This window comes from Camelus dromedarius, chromosome 25, assembly GCF_036321535.1.
Source record: "Camelus dromedarius isolate mCamDro1 chromosome 25, mCamDro1.pat, whole genome shotgun sequence".
NCBI classification, from domain to species: Eukaryota; Metazoa; Chordata; class Mammalia; order Artiodactyla; family Camelidae; genus Camelus; species Camelus dromedarius.
This window is the reverse complement of record NC_087460.1, coordinates 13921132-13942412: the sequence shown is the minus strand read 5'-3', so window position 1 is coordinate 13942412 and position 21281 is coordinate 13921132. Positions and strand designations below refer to the sequence as shown.

The 21281-nt window shown below is 36.6% G+C and overlaps 1 long non-coding RNA gene across 1 annotated transcript in view; it reads right to left on the bottom strand.

The window, feature by feature from the left end:
- LOC135319320 (uncharacterized) overlaps positions 1-21281 on the bottom strand; it is a 45257-nt gene that overhangs the window by 11745 nt on the left and 12231 nt on the right. Inside the window, exon 2 of the long non-coding RNA XR_010377814.1 lies at positions 877-923. This is a non-coding gene — a long non-coding RNA (uncharacterized LOC135319320). The remainder of the gene's footprint in view (positions 1-876; positions 924-21281) is intronic.

The following is a 21281-nucleotide window of genomic DNA, read 5'->3' as shown; positions in this document are numbered from 1 at the left end:
ATGTGAATCAAAAGCTTTGTATTAGGGAGCTAGAAGAAATTTTATACTGATATAAAATGTCTTTTGGAAACTCTGAAATGGAAACTCAATTAAGAGATCTTTCATGAAGCAGATGAAATGAAATTGGTTATGTCAGATAATATCACTGAGTATTAAATTCTTTCAAGTAACCGATAGGAAAATTTTACATGAGAACTATTCCTTTGAATCCCATTTGAAATTCTAGAGCCTTAAGTAAAGATGATTTGGATCATTATGGGACAGGCAATATAACTTAGCTGTTAATTATAGGCCTTTTATCAAAATTTTCAAATCCCAAAGGCTCTAAAAATTAAAAAAAAAAAAAATTTACATTTACCATAGATGAATTGGGTAACAAATTCAGACCTGAAGTGAAATCAAACTACTTGTAGTCCTCATTTGCTCCACTTTGCATGAATTCCTAAGTTTAAATAAGATATATTCATTTCTTTGCTTATGGGGCACTTCTCAGACTCTGCTGAAAATGTTATACAAAATTTGGTGAAAGCTTTCACTTACCTCCCTAAGATCTGAAAAATTCTGAATTCCAAAATATATCAAACTTCATGCGTTTCTGGCAAGCGGTTATGGACTTGTAATAGTTAAGTTTCTTTTTACAATGGGTGCTCTGTGCCAGATTATTCTAAGTGCTTTATTTTCACTTAATTTACCTCACAAAACTTGCAAGAAAGATAAAGCAGTTACTTCCATTTCACAGATGAGACAACTGACACGCAAAAAGGTGAAATAAGTTGCAAAACTAACAAGAGGTGACACCTAGCTTCAGATCACGCTCCAATCAGACAGCTGGACTAGCTCAGCTGGCTTTTGAATCAGAGGACAAGACTCACTTACCAGTAAAATCAGGCTCGTTTAATGACCCATCACGCTCGGTTTTCTCACTGTAAAATGAGAATAATATTACTAGCTAGCTTATCTGATTATTACCTAGATTAAATAAAACACGTAAATCACTTAACACAGCGGCACATGGTGCCTATTCAATGTATGTTTGCTATTGTTATAAGTGTTGGTCACTTTCAGTCAGCCTGAACATATCGATCACAATGGGGACCTTGAAATAGAAGCAACTTAGAATTTGCATCCAGAAAAAAGAAAATGTCTGTTCGGACTACCTAGGAAGGCACCTTAAAAATACATAATACTCCAAATGAAATTGATTTTGTCCATCGTGCTACGGTTTGACCTATGAAACAGTGTTTGACGTAGACTGGGAAATCAATAAATACTTCTTGAATGAACGGTGTTGTAAAGTTATAAAGAGGCAACCACATGCTTCAAATTGTGAAATGCTGACGATATATAATGGTAGATAATGAAAATGTTAATGGGTTTATTGACTTCCTGTAAACAAAGAGTAGAGTCCACAATCTGTATTTCATTAGAGTTGTGCTGGAGATCCTGCCATGCTTGTCTGACAAGGAGTCTGTGGAAGAATAAAAGAGAGTTTTGCTATCTGTCTCAATCCCTCAGGCCGCAGACTGGCTAACGTGGGGGAAGCCAGGTGCTTGGGTGAGCAGAAGTGGGTCAAAGGAGGCCGAATTTTAAATAACTGAGTATGATTGGGAAGCTCTGGGATCTGACTGGGATGTCCTTAAGAGATGAGTCAAAGGGATGTGATAGAACAGTTGAAATCATTTAGAAAAATATAAGCTTTCTGTTGTATTGAGGGGAGACTGATTATTAAACCAGTTATGTATATTTTTTTGACAAAAGGGCTCTGAAAATCTTTTAGAGCCCTGAAAGGGCTTAAGAACCCATAAGATACTTCAGATGAAAATAATTTATAATATGTATGCATCACCTGATATAACATTCGTAACTAATAGTGTACCAAACTATTACATTAGTTTCACTTACTTTTATCATGACAGAAATATCACTTGTGAATTGTGATTAATGAGTTATAATAAAAACAGTAGAACACTGGAACTATGTTCTTCCTTCAGTTTGGGCCTGAAAAAAGCTCCTACTCCTATTTCAAGTCCAGTACAGATCAACAAAATGAAAAGGCAACATATGGAATGGGAGAAAATATTTGCAAACCTAGTATCTGGTAAGTATTTAATATCCAAAATATGTAAGGCACTCAGACAACTCAACAGCAAAACAAGAAATTATCTGATTGCAAAATGGGCATCAGACCCAAATAGACATTTTTTCAAAGAAGACATACACATGGGCTACAGTGTATGTCTTCTTTGGAAAGGTACTCAACAGTATTAATCATCAGGAAAATGCAAATCAAAACCCCAATGAGGTATCACCTTTTACCTGTTAGAATGGCTGTCATCAAAAAGACAAGTGACAATAAGTACTAGTGAGGATGTGGAGAAAAGGGAACACTAGTGCACTGGTGGTGGGAATGTAAACTGATGCAGCTTCTAAGGAAAACAGTATGGAGGGGCCTCGAAAGTTAAAAATAGAACTACCATATGATCCAGCAACTCCACTTCTGGGTATTTATCCAAAGAAACTGAAAACAATAACTCAAAAAGATACATGCAACTGTATGTTTATTGCAGCATTACTTATAATAGCCAAAACATGGAAATAACTGAAGTGTCCATTGATAGATGGATGGATAAAGACAATTTGGCATATTTATATATATTATTCACCCATGAAAAAGAAACAAATCATGCCATTTTCTACAACATGAATGAAACTGGAAGGGCATTATGCTAAGTGAAATAAGACAGACAGAGAAAGACAAATATTGTATGATCTCATTAATATGTGGAATCTAAAACAATCAAACTCATACAAACAGAGAGCAGACTGGGCATGGGAGGTTAGGGAGAGAAAAGAATGAGTGAAGACAGTCAAAGGATACAAACTTCCAGTTATAAGATGATTAAGTTCTGGGGTCTGATGTTCAGAGTGGTGAGCAGAGTTAACTATACTGTATTGTACACTTGAAAGTTGCTGAAAGTGAATCCTAAAAATTTATACCACACCCACAAAAAGTGGTAACGGTGTGAGGTGATGGATGTGTTAACCTCATTGCACAATATATACTTAAATCATCACACTGTACACCTTAAACTTATACAGTGTTGTATGTCAATTATATCTCAATAAAGATAAAAACAAAAAGGAAAAGAAAGTGTTTTGGAACTAAATAGAGATGAATGTACTAAATGCCACTGAATTGTTGTTTTAAATGGTTAATTTTATATTATGTCAATTTCATGTCAGTAAAAAAAGAGAGAGAAAGACCATTACAAACGTCACCTTTAGTAAAGTTATTACTAATATATCTCCACATCATATTGTATTACAAGTATCCGTTTATGTTTCTATTTCCCTAACTGGATGTATGTTCTTAAGGATAGGAACTACATTTTACTTGTTTTGTATCCCCTACCTAGCACCATGCCTCAAATAGTAGACATTTAAGAAATCATTGAGATAATTACTGAATTGAATAAGTCACGTATATTTCTCATCAGCGAAAAGTTGAAGTTAAGTTTTGGATAACCAGCACATTTTTGGAAAGTCATTGATGTTCATGATCATGAAGTGCTAAATGTGCTAGGTTAATGAGACCTTTTTCCATAAAGTTTCAGGAGATTTACTTAACAGAGCTGATAATCGACTTTATTGCTCACCAAATTGCTGACAATAACAAAGCTGTTAAAATAATGAAAAACATCTAAATTGTGTCTGCTTTTTAAAGATTGGTCTGTTTACTGCAGGCTATGATGAATTTATTACTGGAAAGTCAGCGAACAGTTCTAAGAGATCTTAATTTCCCAGTAAGATGAGAGTGAGCTCAGTGGTGGAATATGACCCAAGGCTTGCAATTCAACACGAGTGTTTAACTTCTTCAGGTAACTCATTAACCATTTGCATTGCAAATATAAAGGGCATGATGCTTCTGAAAGCTTTAAATAGACTAATAAATATTTTGGAAGTGGGAAATCCTTCACACTTTTATGCTGTAATAGTGCTTCACTGCTTGTGAGCTGTCTTTCATTCTCTGAGATGGCCCCTCAGATTTTCACTCTGTGTGTAACTATCCCAGCTTCAAACATGGTGCAGTTAGTGTTGTAAATAAGACTCCAGCTGAACTTTGTTTTGTGACTCACTTCTCATAACAAGGAACTTTCAGCTTGGCTCAGACTCAAATATGTGTATGAAAGTATTCTTCAAAGAAATAAACACAGTGATACAGTAGTGAGTTAAGAAAACATTCTATTATAAAAGCTTATTTAATATTGTCTTTTTCAGATTTTTACATATGGTATACCTTTTAGATTCTAACTAAAGTAATACTGGTATTAATATGGCTATTATCTCAGTTTTACAAGCCTGGATAAAGGTATCTTCATATCTGTTGACTTGGGTAAAGAGTCTAATGTAAACATAAAATTTCCTTAAATAAAGACAGAACATTTTCAGAAGCGGTACTAAGTGAAAACCCAGCTTAGCAACAATCTAGATACTTACGTCTGTCTTGCTCATCTTTTGTTTTCCTGTGCAAAGAACCTGAATTAATTATTTTGCAATTTGTGCAAATAAACTGAACAATAATTAAAGAATTTTCTTCCTTTTTGGTACATAACTATGTTTTCCACGTGTAGATTGGTATCTTGAAAACTGGACTGAATGCATCAAACTTTTATAGGCTTGTTATTAATTTATAATGTCATTAAAATAAAGACAAAATAATGTCATTAAATAATGTCATTAAAATAAAGAAGAATAATACTCTTCTAATGAATATGTGGATAAATATAACCAGAAAATCTAAGCTGATTATATCTGTGCCTCCTGGGAGCAGAAGTAATATGGTAGTTACTAATACACAGCTAACATTTAATGATCATTACTCTATGGCAGCCAGTGGTCTACACACTTGTGAATATTATTAACTTTCACAAACACTATGAAAGAGAACCATGATGAGACACATAGTGCTCTTTAAGGAAAGAACTTTTTACTAAAACTTAGCAATATGAAACAATTGAGTCTGTTCCTCAAGGATATTTCCAACATAGTGGACAATTATTTTCAGTTGTAGCTTTACAGATGATGTCTAATGCCACATCTGAAATTCTGCGGTCAACTCTGGGCGAGTGAAGAAGGGTGCATCCAGGAATGTGGAGCGTTATTGAAGCATTTCCTAACGTTGCTGCTTGTGGACAGGTTAAAGTCACTGCAGCTCTTCGTCACAGAGAAAACAATACTTCAACAGCTGTCTTCAGACCTTGGAAGGGTATTTTAGACAGAACAGATTAGCTTTTGTTTTGTATTGCTTTGCGGCACAAAGAAGTAAATGAAATGGGAGAGTTTGTGAGTGAATGAGTTCCCTTTGCAGTGCTTGCAGAAAGCATTCAAGATTATATAAATATATTCAGATTATCTTCTATTATAGGTTATTACGAGACATTGAATACAGTTTGACTTGGTTTTCAAAGGCAACATTTGGGGAGAGAGTTGCAGCTTATGGAATTTCTTCTAATTGGTTAGTGATAAGATAACAGGGTGATGTTTCTGGAATCTTAACAATCAACCTTCTGGTTCCAACCAATCTGTGGTCTATGCGCTTATGGTCAGCATGTAGTCACCATCGTCTGCCTTGGGGGAGGGTCTTAGTTTCCACAAAACAACTCAGAGCCATGCATCAGATTGTTATGTTCTTTTTGGAGGAACCAAGACTCTGTCTTGTTGCAGCACTGTTGTTTAAACTATCATTACTTTTCCTGCTTGACTGCTTTTCCTTTGTTTCTGCATTCCCTCACTCCTTTAATTAGTAAACGCCTGAGTCTGCTCTTTGGAACTCAGAGAAGGCCTAGGAGACCAAAGCCTTTTTTCTACAAACAAGAAACAGGGGACACGGAGAGATCTTTGTACCCAGGGAGGCCCTGCAGGGTCCTGCTGGGTTTCAGTCTTCCCTTTTCTTTGATACTGCTCAATTCTGAGGGGAAAAGGGGCGGGACAGAAAAGAAAGAACGTTTTGGCTAGAGACATTAATTATAAACTCCACAGGGGAGCTCAGTTTTAGGGGGACCCAGTTTCAATTCTACTTCTGTGCATTTTTCCTAGTGAAATGTTCTTCAGTAAGAAAGAAGCTGTGAGTACAAATATACTCATCACAGTGGTTTTTAAATAGTAGAAAAATAGAAATAATATAAATCCAATTATAGATGAATGGTGCATTACAGTACAGTCACTTTTATATTCACCTTATGCTGTCATCAAAATGATGCTTCAAATAATGTGAACCAGTATCGAAAAATATTTGTTGATCAATGGAAACCCTCTTAAAGAAATATAGTTCAAAGAGCCAAACTATTTTTTAAAGGAATTCTAATAATTTACGTGGCTCTCCTCTAAAACTGTTAATAAATTCCCATTGATACACCCCAGTAACACTGCGCACATCTCTTCTCTCCTTTTCAAATTTCTGTAAGCCCATATTATCTTGGAGTCTCTTACAAACCACATTCTAATAACCTCTTCCCCCTTTCTCAAATGCTTTCCCTTTCTCTCCAGCCCTCTTTGTCACTTTTCTAAAAAAAAATTACCCTAGATTGGTTAGCTTTTCTAGTCTTCCCACCCCTTCCTAATCTTGAATTTTGCATCTCGAAAGTCCATCAATCCAGTCTGACAGAGTGACCTTTTCTCTGGAGGAAAAGGATGGGAGGCTAGAAAAAAAACAAAACCAACCAAACAGACCAAAAATACGCCACCAAATCAGCATTCTCTCTTTTAGCAGAGGGAGGGTCATTTCCATGTGAAGAATTGTTTATCCTGTTCAATTATGAACAGGCTTACAGAATTTAAGATACCAAAGATCGAAATTTGGTAGCAAGTTTCAAATATTGAAACTTGATATTCAAATCTTATTATCAAACTGGTTTTTTGTTTAAATCTATCAACTTCCAAATACTCCCACCAGAAATCCATCATATAAATCTTCATCAACATTAGGTATTTTATTTCTTTGTCTCTTTTTTCTCATGAGCAACTAAGAAAAAAGTCATGAATGCACAATTGCCCTCATAGTAACATAAATGAAAGTGCTAAATAGAAAGCACTAGAAAGCTCTCCTAGCAGGAAGGGCCAGGATTTTTTTTTAGTACAAATAAAAACTTCTATTGGACCTATGTCCTAGGATCCTGCCAATCCCTTGCTGAGTCACACAAGTCTGATCTACACATGTCCTAGTTACACTGAGGGGCCAGATGCTGAAAAGTAGCCAGTGGTTAATAGGCAATATGTCAAGAGGAAGGAAAACACAAGTGAGGGCTTAGAACTGCTTGAAACTGCTTCCTTGTTTTTTGAGTTTTTAAAAATTTCCACTTCTAAACATAATTGATGTGACTAGAGCCCTGCTGCTCTCTCTGATTAAATGAGAAAAAATTAATTGCTGCCCTTTGCACCTCACGAGATACTTCCTGTAATATCCTGTTTTCTGTTAACTACTTCATCAATAATTCAATTAAAACTCAGAATTATAAGTGGGTGGGATGAAGTCTCATGAGGTCTTGGATTTACTTTAAAATACTTTACTAATAGAAAGAAAAAGAGGGTAGATTAAGTCAGTATGGCTAATATTGATCATTTTTAAAATCTTTGTGTTACATGTTTTAGAGTTCATCATTATACAAAGGTGGAGAGACTAGTATAATTGTTCATAATAAGATTGTTTTCATAATATTTTTCTCAATAAGATTGTAATTTTTTGTAAGATTAAAATCCGTGGTTACACTGAAGGCAATTTTAAGCTCTTCGCTTTAAAAAAATAAAGTTTCATATCCCACCAACACCTTTTGTTACATCTTGATTTATCAAGAATAGTATTGAAAATTTCAGATATCTAAAAAGTTTCTAACTATCCAAGTTTGAAAAAAATGTATATGATAAATATCAGATTCAAGACATTTTGACATAAAAGTAATACCAATTTAAAAAAAAAAAGTAACACCAACTTGCATTTCCCGTCACAAGTGAAAAATCCTCTCTCCCAACTCCCATCTCACTCCTCTTCTTGCTCTTGTAACTCTGGAAATTTAGCTCTAAATTTTTTTTTTTATCCCATACCTCTACTTCCTTAAGAAAATTACCTATGTATAAAATAGTGTTGCCTGTATTTTAAAATTAAAGAAAAATAATTTAGAGACAGTTTTAGTGACGAAAGCAAGAAGTATTTAAATCCATACCACCTGCTCCACCGCCACAGACTTCCTCGTCCTAAACCCTGACTTAGTTCCCACTTACCTAAACCCACTTAACTAAACCCACTTAATTCCTTTCTTATCTGAATGGTTCTAATGCAATTTCCCACCACAAGTCTCATTTTCATCTTAAAATCTCACCAAGCATCTCACTTCACAGAGATGCGTTTCTGCCTCTGAATTCCTATCCTGTTTACCATTCATGTTTATATTCTATCTTTACATTTAAAGTATATGAACTAAAACATAACACATTCGGGAGCAGTGACTGCATTCTGGATCCCTCTGGACTCTTCCGGGGCTGAATGTGGTATTTTACACATAGGCTGAACATCAGACCAAGACTGATTTGGTCAGAAAACATGCATTCTTCCCCTACCTCTCTGGCTTTTTTTTAAGCTTGGTAACCGTCAGGGACAATTGAATGTGAATCTTAGGGCTGTTATTGGTCTACCTAGCAACCAGGAGGGTTCCCAAGGATACAAACCCTGAAGACAAACCCTTTTGATATGGTAATGGATGAAACAAAGGAGGACGTCCTAAAACAGAGCACAGTTCCATATAAACCGAAATCATATGTCAATATTAGAACTGCTGTATAATTGGCTGTGGCTTTATGGTCACAGGAGGAGCCTTTAATGCCTTCTATAATCAAACTTTTCATTACACAAATGTTATATAATACATAGCTTCCTGCAAACTGCTTCTTCGTTGAAAATTATGTACAGGTTTCCCTCACTATCGGAAAGTTCATAGAATGTTCCTATGAAAATTTTCCTAAGCCAAAATTATGTAAAGTGAAGAAACAATTTCCTTAGGACACATCCTGCTAACTGATTCACAAAATAAGTGAAGATAGAGCACAGGTGCTCACAGACAGTTCAAAGCTATGGCAGCTTGATGCTGAGATGCTGAGTGTAATTCCCAGGGAAGGAGTTTGGCCGGGCCATTCTCACTGCTTCAGCACACACTATCTCTATAATCACTGGCTGTAAAACAAATGCTGAAGGCTATTTTCACCTGTTACCTTTTTTCCTAAAGGCAAAAATCCTCTTTGGATTTCTTTCAGTTAGAATAAACAGGTACTAATGTAGGTCTTTGGTAAAAGGGAAGTGTTATATCGCACACTTTTGGAAAGTGAGGGATATCTGTATGTGAGCTTGATGCAAGCAGATATATGTAATAGATTCATTCCTATTCATTGCTGCATAGGATTCCACAGAGTGAATAACATGCAATTTGCTTATCTATTCTCTCATTGAAAAGCATTTAGATTATTTCCAGTGTTTTGGAAATTACACACACAAGCAAAGCTATAGTGAATAGCTTTTATATGACAACATGTATGAGAAATCTCTTTACTGTAAACATTTAACATGAAATGATCTTAATATGATAAATTGTCACAGATTTTTGGGGGGTTGGACCATGCTTATATTGATGGAATAAACCTTATCTGGGCACAACTTTTTTCAATTACCAGGTTGGAAAGAAATTTTGATTATGATCTATGGCTCTGCATTCATAAGTGAGGTTTGTCTATAATGTTATTTTCCTGTAGAGTCTTTACTTAATTTTGAGACCAAGGCTATACAGCTTCATAAAATGATTTGGTGAGTTCCTCACCATATTACTATTTCTAAAAAAGTCTGACTACAGCAAAAGTTATCTCACACTTTAAAAGCACTGGTGTATGTCTGTTTTGTTGATATATTCTGAACTTTTTCAATAAATATTGGAAAGTTAACTTTTCCAGAATATTACCCATTTAACAATGTTCTTATATTCATTGATGATTCATAATATTTTAAAAATCTAAACTAGATCTACAGTTATATTCTCTTTTCATCCAAATATTATTTATCTACAGCTTATCTTTATTCTTCATTTTTGCTGAAGGCTTACTATTTTATTTCTTCAAAGAATCAGCTTCTCAATTGCTTGTCTACTCTCATTACTTTCTACTATTATTATTTCTATTTTCTTTGGCATTAGTTTATTATTCTTTTTGTAAATATTCCACATGTGCTTAAAAATATACATATTTTCTGATTGTTGTGTGTAGGCCTATTAAAAGATGAATCAAACTCATTCAGTTATACCACTCAAATGTTCTATATCCTTTAAAATTACTAGTTCGATTCATCAGTTTCTACTAGTGTTAGTGGAGATTTGACAGTTTTACCTTGAAGTTTATTGTTAGGAAAACATATGCCAATCCTGCACTATTAAAGCTCTTAAGTAGGTTGACTCCTTTCCATGATGCAGCATTCATTTTTAACCCTACTAATTTTTTTTGCCTTTAATTTTTGTCTGCTTCTAATATTTCCATATTAAGGGGAGAGAGTAGCTCAAGTGGGACAATGTGTGCTCAGCATGCATGAGGTCCTGGGTTCAATCCCCAGTACCTCCTCCAAAAATAAAATAAATGAATAAACCTAATTACCCTCCCCCCACACACAGATTTCTATATCAACTGTCCTTATTATTTTTTTATTTAAAAATTTTATCAACTGTCTTTAGTGTAGTATTTGTCCTTACTTAATTTTTCCTTGTTTGACTTTTTCTATCATTTTACTTTCAGTCTTTTCACATTGTTTTGTACTCAGTATGTCTTTCCTAAGCCGTGTGTAGCTGTATTTTTATGAATTTCTATTTTGAAATTATTTTAGACTTGCAAAAAGTTGAAAAACTAGTACAAAGAATTCATATATACCCTTCACAAATCTTCCCCTAGCTGTTTACATTTTGAATAATTGGAATACAATGATCAAAATCAGGAAATTAACACCAATGCAATAATATTAACTAACCAATAGAATTTATTTAAATTTTGCCAATTATCCACTAATGTCATTTTTTAAGCCCAGGATTCAATCTAGATATTATCTTTCTTTAATCTTGACAATTTTCCAGTCTTTCTTTGTATATCATGACCTTAACACTTCTGAAGAGTACCAACAGTTGGCTTACACAATGTCCTCAATTTGGGTCTGATTTTTCCTCATGACGACATTCAGGTTATATATTTTTGACAAGAATACAACGTAAGTGATATTTTGTCCATCTCGGTGCATCATATCAAGACATGCATCCTACTGATGTGTAAACTGTAGTCACAAGTTAAGATAATGTCTTCTAGGTTTCTCCACTGTAAAATTTCTATTTTTCTTTTTATAATTAACGTGTATCTTATGAGAAGATACTCTAAGACTATGTAAACATCCTGTTTCTCAACACGTATTTGCCTACAACCATTGATGACACTTGTCTACAATAATTATTACTATGGTATTTGCCAAGTGGTTATTTTCTAAACGCACCATTCTTTCTACATTTGTTAATTAAATTTCCACTGTAAAGAAGAGTTTTCCCTCTCTGCCTGTGGAATAAAAAGAAACATATTTGGTCTTTGTTCCCAGTTCCTGGCACAGAGCTCCTAAAACCCTTGGAATTTCCTGAGTGATAAGGATGCTAGGAGTGTCTTTTGTTCTAATTCAGTGAGTCTTGGCTGGCCCCTAGATAGTTCAGGATGAGAACTGGTCTCCAGAAAGACCAAACATAGATTAGAAGCTTAGTTATGGTTTAATGACAACCATAACTCTGAAGCAGGATTGAGCATAAATGATAAAGTAATCTGAAAAAATGTTAACATGAGATGAAAATATTCTTTTCGGTGGCAAATTCACTGGAACTTCTAATACTACACTGTTTTTTTGACCTACATTCATAATTGAAGAAAATATTAATTTTGGCTCAGTTAGTGACTATAAGGATGTAATATATTCCCATCCATGTTCATGAAATAAGGTTAAGAACCCCTGCCCTAGGGTTTCTCTTTGGCTTGAAACTGAGTCCTAAGCAAATCAGTGTTCTTACTTACAGAAAGGGGAAGAGCATGAATATATAAGTGCACACTCAGTGTTTCAAAGTTACACTCTGGGAGTATACTACTGCTCAAAAGGACTCAGTCAGTGGCCACTTTTGCTACAACATAAGTTGGGAAATGTGGTCTTTAGCCCAGTACCCATGTGTCCAAATATAACTATGTTACATGAGTTTTAGTAAGTAACTAGCAATCTCTTCCATGTTCTTGTAAGAAAAAATGATTTTTACAAAATTTGACATACAGAACAGATAAATGAGAGAGTGGCTTTAACTGAGCATTTCTTTGATATGAAAACTTCACAAGCATTGGAAGCATTTTTCTATGTTTTAGTCAGATGAAATATATTTTCAAATTGCAAGCCTAAAGCAAATAACCTAAGCTAGGGTAGAACCAGTTGAATTAGCTCACCAGAAAGTTGTGAATTAGGTCAGATTTATTTCAGTCATTACAATATTCTTTTTCCAATCCATTTTTTTTCAAATAACCTCTCCTTTTCTCTCCCAATTTATGAATCTGCATCTTTTAGCCTTTATTTCCAACATTTTCTTTTGTAAACTTCCAAACAAACTGGAAAGTTGAAAAAATAGTGTAAATGAATATATACCTTCCACCTACATTCAATAACTGTTAACATTTGCTTTATCCCTCTTTATTTAATATTATATATATATATATATATATATATATATATTCTAAACAATTTGAATGTAGATTACAAATGTCTGGGAAGAAGAACTTTCCTCTACCCGACTGGATGTGGTCCAAGAATGAAATTGGCAAGAGACAGATTAATAGGAAAAAATCAAACAAGAGTTTAATAACATGCATATGTGAGAGAGATCCAGGAAAACTGAGTAACTTACCAAAATGGCTGAAGCCTTTACCTGAAATACCATCATCAGCTAAAGACAAAAGAGGATGTTGGGGGTAGTGGTTTGGGACTTCAAAGGGGAGGAAGGCAACTGACAAGGAGATGGAGAAGCAAGTGCTCCAGGTTGCAGGTTGGGTTCAGGTGTGCTCTGTGTGTTTCTGCAGCATCCCCAGGGGAGGATGCAGGGAGACTGTCGAGGGAGGCTGGAAAGGCAGGGAGGAGGCTGTCAATAAAGACCAGAAAAACTGAAAAGTAACACTTAGTGGAGACTGGAAAGGCAATAAGGAAGTTACTGCTGGGGACTCAGAAAGAGGAACCCAGAGTGTGGAGTGGCAGAACAATTAGCAAGCCTGCCATCCATAGCAACTTGGAAGAGAACAAAGTACTCAGTGAACCTATACATTTGTGTATGGGATTTTCCAGGCAGATCATTGGAAGTGATTGTTTTCCACTAACAACAGTATATGATAAGGTATTACAAGAGAAAGGTGAGGGTAAAAAAAGGGACTGTTCTGTTTTCGAGCAAAATTTAGAAGACATATAGAGGGCCTCGGACAGTACTTTCAGCAAGCAAAAAAACAAAACAAAACAAAAAAAACCCCTCAAAGGTCAGAAATATCCTGAGAGCAAAGTTAAAATTCAGATTTCTGACAGTAAAACACGCAGTTAAGAGCAAATCAAGGGTGCAGCTGTAAGACCCTTTGTTGAGACCTGAGAACGATTTAGAGAGTCTTGTGGACCCTAAGAGTTACACAGAAGGGCTTCTAAGAATCCTAAGGGCTTTGTCCCACTGCAGCCTAATATGCCCCAAATAGAGACACGTACCTCAACCTTCTAATGGTAAAAAGCAGGCTGGGAGAATGACTTATGGAGAAGGAATGATAACATAGGTGAAGCAAAGATCCCACAGAAGCCAAGCCAAGGATCAATAAAACAATGAATTTGGATACTGGGCAATGGGCCACAGACTGGCCAGACTTCAGTGCTAGGGACCTGTGACTTCTCTTTTTTCTTTTTCTTTTTTTTTTTTTTTTTTTTTTTTTAACTGGAGGTACTGGGGATTGAATCCAGGACCTGTGCATGCTAAGCATGCGCTCTACCACTGAGCTACACCCATCCCTGACCAGTGATTCTTAAGCGTCTCACATTTCCTTTTTCAGAGCACGAGTTCCTCCTGCAGCTATGCTATCCTTCTCTCATCAATGTATACTGATCTGTTGGGGAGCTGGGGGTGGGGGTGGGTAGACAGGTGTTTTTAACTCACAGGTCTCCAGATCAAGGTGAAGTTAACCTAAGGAATCTCGTCCACATCTGGACCTAGGAGAGAGGACAAGATCTTGCACTTTGAGCTAGCGGAGTAATGGGATGAGATTCACGGCAGAGGGAGAGATGAATGTATTGTGAAGGTGGGTGGAAGGTAAATTGTGTTGCCAGAGGACAGACTGTGGTAGGTTGTTTCTAAAGATAGCTACCAACAACTCCTCCCATCTCTGCATGTGTGTGTTACTCCATCAATCAGAAGGTACAGCCTCATTCCCCTCCCCCAGAAGTTGGGCTGGACTGTGATTTACATTGACCTATAGAATGTGTCAGAAGTAGCATTCTAGAACATTCAAGCACAACGCCTTAAGAGGCTTCTGGTTTAAGAGGGTTCCAGCAGCAATAAAAATAAGCCTGGGCTGGACTATCGAATAGTGAGAGACCAGGGACTTCAAAAGGCAACCCCTGGCTTCCAGTGCTCCTTGCCAAGTCCCCAGATGGGACAGAAGCCATCCCGGATATTTCAGCCCAGCTTAGCTCATAGATGCATGAACAACTTCAGCTGACAACATGTGAAACAGAGATAAACCATCACATCTGAACTCTGCTCAAACTATGGAATCACAAACGAATGAATGAGTGTTTTTAAAAGGCACTGAATTATTGGGTTGGTTTGTTTTGTGGCAATAACTAAAACAAGGTGCTTGAGAACATTTTTGGGGATGGTGGAACACATTTCAGGAAACAGAGAATGATCTAATAGTTAGGGATTCAAATAGGTTGAATTTGAAATCAGAGTGGGACATATAACAGAAATGTTCTGTTGACAAGTTTATAGCACCTTTAAGAAGAATAAATCAGGATTGTATATTTATATAACACATTAAGCACTGTCTGGTTTAACAACTATTTATCGATAATCTATTATGTTCCAGGCACTGGGCTAGGGGTTGAACGACAATGTAAGTATTTCAAGATGACTTAAGTCGATTCAGCCAATTTAGCAATTTTCAGAATACTTTTGTACACACTGGTAGCTTCTAGCAACGGTAGACAGGGCTGTTTCTCTGCGTCCCCTCCGCCTCTACTGCCAACAGCCTTGATATCAGTCATATCTTACAATTAAAGTCATGGATCAAATTCTGACAGATGTACTAACACTTACTAGAATATCGTTTTAATATATATAAAAATGTTGGCCCTTCCATGATGGGCCAACAGCATTCTATTTAAGAAATACATATTAAGATGATGAAGCAAGACAAAAATTACAATATTAATTTTTCATGGTAGGTTTGAGAATAAGCTATTTGTCTTTGGTATATTTTGATGTTTTATGTTTTACTGCTTTAAGCAGTTGGGCATATTTAATATTTTACAGATTATCCTTATGATCCCGATATAAAATGTTTTGTTGATTTATGTTTGCAATTTTAAGTTGAGAGGCATAAGACAAAGTAATTAGGTTTATAGATAGTATTCTATCTTTTAAAATAACTTGAGATTCAATATAAATATATATACATATTTAATTTTCTGGAGTTAGGAGTTATTAAAATACTTGTGAAGTTCCGCTGATCAGATAATTGAATATTTAACTAATATTATAAATGGGACTAAATATTAATCAAAAGCCTCTTAAAAGTAATTGTTAAAATTTTTTCAGATTTATAAATTAATAATTTGATTTGTAAGTGAAGTTAAAAGCTTAAGAAGAAATAATTTTTTCATGTATAACTTTAATAAATCTAACATTAATTTTAATAACCTCAAGTAATCTTCTCCTGAGTCATTGTCAAGGACACCAAAATATTCTTTTTGACATAATGTAGACTGAGAGTTCAGCAATGTTAGGTACAGCTTTTGTTGAAAAGGAAAAATGCTACCACGTATGTGTGTTCTTTTGCTTTGCTTTCATATTTGTTTAATTTAATGGTTGTTTGATTTAGTGGCTAAAATGTACATTTCTAAAATTCAGTTTGGATGTTTAAATATTTAAAGTAATAAAATGCTACAAAAGAGATTCTTCTCTTTTTTGAGTACTGCACTGAGAGCAGCAGAATTGTTCAAAAGTGGCCCAGAGAACTCACAGCAGGTTTCCCAGACAACAATAAACAGCTATCTCCCAGGGGGTAGGGCTGCAGTCCAACTCAGCTTTTCACCAGCTGGTGACTTCTTCTACCTAGCAGGAGGGTTACAATTTTCCACGGGTCAAAGATCTCCAGGAAGAGCTGGATCTAGGTCTTACAGGGGCCTGAAGTTTATAGTGTCCCTTTGCTAACCTTTCACTTTTATTTCCCAAATAAATCTTGTTCCTTAACCATGCCATGCGACACTGTAGCGTTCAATTTTACCCTCTTCATCTCAGCTTCTGCTGTTTGTGTGCTGATCCAGGGCTATTACTTTACATCCCTTTCACATGGAGCACTAGAGGAAATTAATTGGAAATTTTATCCTGGTCAAATACAATGGGAGTGTAAGATACAGCCTTGCAGTCACAATTATGTGTAAATGGAAAGTAAGAAAGCTTAAAAAGATACTTGAAATAATTAAATTAGAAATCATCATTCCAATGAGCAAATTGCGACTGAGGTGAAAAACATTTTAGGAATAAAAGTGGCTGTTGCTGCAAATTATGTCCTTTTGCCCTCTATAACACTTTTTTATTTATGCAACTTGTCTTTATTATTAATTCAGGGTCTTCAAGAGGAAACTTATCTTGAGCTGGGGATACAAAAAAAAATCTAAGTATATGGACTTTGGTTTCTTCAGATGGTCCTGGAGTGATAAATAGTTTTAGAAAGAAGACTAAGAGAGTGGGGTTTTGGTCCTGGCTCTTCCTTTTACTTGATTTAATGTGACTTCATTTTAGATCATATGTAAAGTGGAGACAGTACAGCTGACTCTGCCAACATCTGCAAATCTCAAACTCCCAAAGTTATCTCTTCCCACCCCTTTTCCCCCAGTAACCATAAGATTGTTTACTATGTCTGTGAATCTATTTCTGTTTTGTAGATGAGTTCATTAGTGTCCTCTTTTTTTCTTTTTTTTTAGATTCCACATATGAATGATATCATATGGTATTTTTCTTTCTCTCTCTGGCTTACTTCACTTAGAATGACGATCTCTAGGTCCATCCATGTTGCTGCAAATGGCATTATTTTATTCTTTTTTCTGGCTAAGTAGTATTCCATTGTATAAATATACCACAACTTTTTTATCCAGTCATCTGTTGATGGACATTTAGGTTGTTTCTATGTCAAGGATTATATATAGTGCTGCTATGAACATTGGGGTGCATGTATCTTTTCAAATTAGAGTTCCCTCTGCATATATATGCCCAGGAATGGGATTGCTGGATCATATGGTAAGTCTATTTTTAGTTTTTGAGAAATGGAGATAGAGACTTTAAAGCTAAATAAAGCCATACGAGTGTAGGGAGGCCTAATCCAAAAGGACTGGTGTTCTTATAAGAAGAGGGAGAGACACCAGCAATAGGCCTGTCTCCCACAATCTATTTTCCAAGGGAAGCTAACTGCAATACATGTGCAACACAATAAATGTGCAATCATGCCACGTTTCTGCTTAAAATTCAATGGATTACTCTCAGGCTAATTCGACAAGACCTCAGTCAGCTCAGTCTTTTTCCAGTTCCTGCTTACTATTTTAGCTTCTTCTCTCTGTTTCCTCTGCCTTCTTTTCTCACCATCACCGTGGCTAAGATTATATTTGAGCATGTAATAAGAATGAGCAAGTAAGAATGAACACGCTGTTCTTGAAGTTTTACCTGTATTGCCTCACCCTATATGACGAGGGGGGTTAAATACTCATTTTATTTATATACTACTTTATACCCAAAGACATCGAGCTATAAACTTCCATGACTCCTCTCTTCTAGGTTTTGTAGGGGTTTTTTTAGGCTTTTCTGCATGTTTCCACTACTTGAAAGAGCCCCTGACCTCCTCCTGTGGTTCCTTCCTGTGGCAGACTAACGGCTTTCCAAAGACATCCACATCCCAGTCCTTGGAACTTGTTACTTTACATGGCAAAAGGGACTTTGTAGATGTGATTAGTTAGGTTAAGAATTTCGAGATACGGAGATTGTCCTGGATTATCTGAATGGGTTCAGCGTCATCACAAACGCCCTTACAGGAAGGAGGCAGGAAGATCAGAGGGGAAGAGAGAGAGAGAGAATGTCATGTGGAAGCAGAGGTCAAAGTGATGCCATTGCTGGAAGCGGGCCATGAGCCAAGCAATGCAGGAGCTTACAGAAGCAGGAAAGGACAAGGAACTGATTCTCCCCTAGAGCATCCAGAAGGAATACAGCCCTGCTGACACCTTTGAAGGAGAATTAATAAAATGGGCTGCACTTATGCTAACAGATTGCTTATTCTTATGCTTGCCCTTAAAATGGTCAACTAACCTGACTGACCAGTTGCTACTTATAGCTCCAGGCCTGTTGTTAAAATAAAGCTATTAATTTTACTGTTTCTGCTTTATTCCAGTAATTGAAAGTAATAATCATACTTGGTTTCTGAGTCGATCTCCAGGGAGGTCAGGGAACCGTAACCTTACAAAATTGCCTGAATTACCAAGGAGACCATGCCTTAGGTACTTATGAGATAAAGAGACTGAAAAAGTGACAACCACTAGCCTCTACAGAATGGGTCGCCTGGAGGCATCATGACGCCATTGAGTCTTATGACGAGAATATGATTCTGTTGATTATTATCGGAGCTTTATTGTTTAAGCTATGACTTAAAATCACCCTGCCCCATCCCCAAGGTTCACAGTTTTGAAGGCACCTGACTGCTCTGAGTCCCATTTGCCCAGCAAATAAAGCTGTCTCTTTTCTTCTAAGCTCCATGACCCTACCTCTGAGTTTCAATTCGATTCATCAGGGATGGGGGCCGATCTTTCAGCAACACCTTGACTTTGGAATTCCCATGTCCAGAAGTGCAAGATAATAAAACTGTGAGGTTTTAAAAATGGAGACACAATTGACATAGAACACTAGATGAGTTCAGGTGTATGGCATAATGTTCAGTATCCGTACATAAGGCAAAATGAGCACCACAATAAATCTGGTTAACCTCCATTGCCACACATAGTCACATTTTTCTCCTCTTGTGATGAGAACTTCTAATGTCTATTCTCTTAACAACTTTCAAAAATGCAATACAATATTACTAACTCTAGTTACCACGCTGTACAAATGTGTGTTGTTTGACGTTACTAACTTTGTGGCAATTTGTTACAGCAGCAATAGGAAACACTTCCTCAGGGTAGTTGATGCCCCCAGGCTGAGTCAGACCCTTCTCCTCCATGCTCCCTCCCCTCCTTGTCCTTGCCTCTCTCATAGCATTTGCCTTGCTGTGTTGCATTTCTGGGTTAGGAGTGTAGGGGAGCAAAACTTGCCACCCCCAAATGTCTCTTTGGCATGTGAATTATTTTGAGCTTAAAACAATCAAGGCCCAAAAGACTCAGAAAGCAACTTTGACCTTCCCCCTAGCTGCTTATAAGAATTAGAGAGAGGACCTGCTACAGGAGGGGAGCTATCACCATAGGTAAGTACAGTGTGAACCAGGTTTGTAGACAGGGAGGAACCTAGCAAAGTCTGTCAAGATCCCTCTTTATGTCTCATTGTCTCTATGTGGCCCAGCAAACACTTGTTTACATTTGCTTTTCTCCATGTAAATTGCCTTCCTCCCCTCTGAAGTCTCAACTCACTGCCCCAGCATCCTCTTTCATGTTTGGCTGAAGATGGTGTTTCATGTGAGGGTTTCGGCCACTTGGGCGGGTTACTCAGTTTTCCTGGGTGTCTCCCATGTACACATGTTATTAAACTTTTCTTTGCTTTTTATCCTGTCCAGCAGTCTCACATCAATTTAATTCTTGGACCAGTCACAACAACACGGAGGGGTACAGGGAAATTTCTTCCTCCCCAATGGGAGACCGAGACCATCTCTACCTCTAGACTGTAAACTCCTTCAGAAGAGATCGTGTCAGTTCTTTGTATCCCCAGAGCCTAACTTAAAGACTCACAGCTTCAGTTCAATAGATATTTGTTGAGTGAATGAATGAAAATACGACCTCTCAATCAGAGGGCTGAGATGATGTGTTGACTGGAATCAAAATGCGCAACAGAAAAACCGTGAGTTAAGTTTTATTTGGGGATCTTACTGAAGACGATGGCCTGGGAGACACCCTCACAGAGACCTCTGAGCAACTGCTCTAAAGAGGTAAGGGGGGTGTCAGGACACATACAAATTGTTTTGTGCTTGAAGTCTGTCAAGCATAAAAATGATACTGCTCATCACAAAGAACAGGTATCTAAAGTTAATGATTTTAGTGCTTTTCTTTGGGAAGGTGCAGGAATCTGGGATCATTGAAATTTTTCCTTAGACATGTATCTTAACTGTCTAGGGGCCCAAGATATTCAAGGCACAGAACGCTTCTTGTTTTTCTCCACCATGAATTCCTCTCAGGCTGCACTGTCGGTGGGCGACTTAGGTGGCTAATGGCTTGACCCTTGTAGAATTAGAACAGGCAATATTTTTTTTTAACCTATGTTTATACTAAAATCATGTGTAGTGGCTATTAAGTTTAGAAGGCAGCTGAGTTTGTCTTCCTGGCCAGAAAAAAAATTAAAATTAAAAAGGCATGGAGCGGGCTTTTTCCTAAACGCCCCATGAATGCAGAGAGAGGGAGTGGTTACCTTGACAACAACGAGAAACCTGCTTTCCTTAGGGAAACAAATAAAAGCAACAAAGTGAGAGAGAGTGAACATTTGAGAAAATCTAAGGTTTAACAGGGGCTTCTAAGTTTTTTACACAGTAAGACACATGCTTAGTCATGACATGGGCACCAGATGCCAGAAGTTTTTATTCATCATAATCATGAATTGAATTGGGCTGGGCTGGTCTTGCTGCTACTGAATGTGACTCTGAGCTGAGTCAGGGCCACATGACGCTTTATTTATTCCTATTTTCCTTTTGTCGTGAATCTTTGCTATGCTCTAGTTTCATAT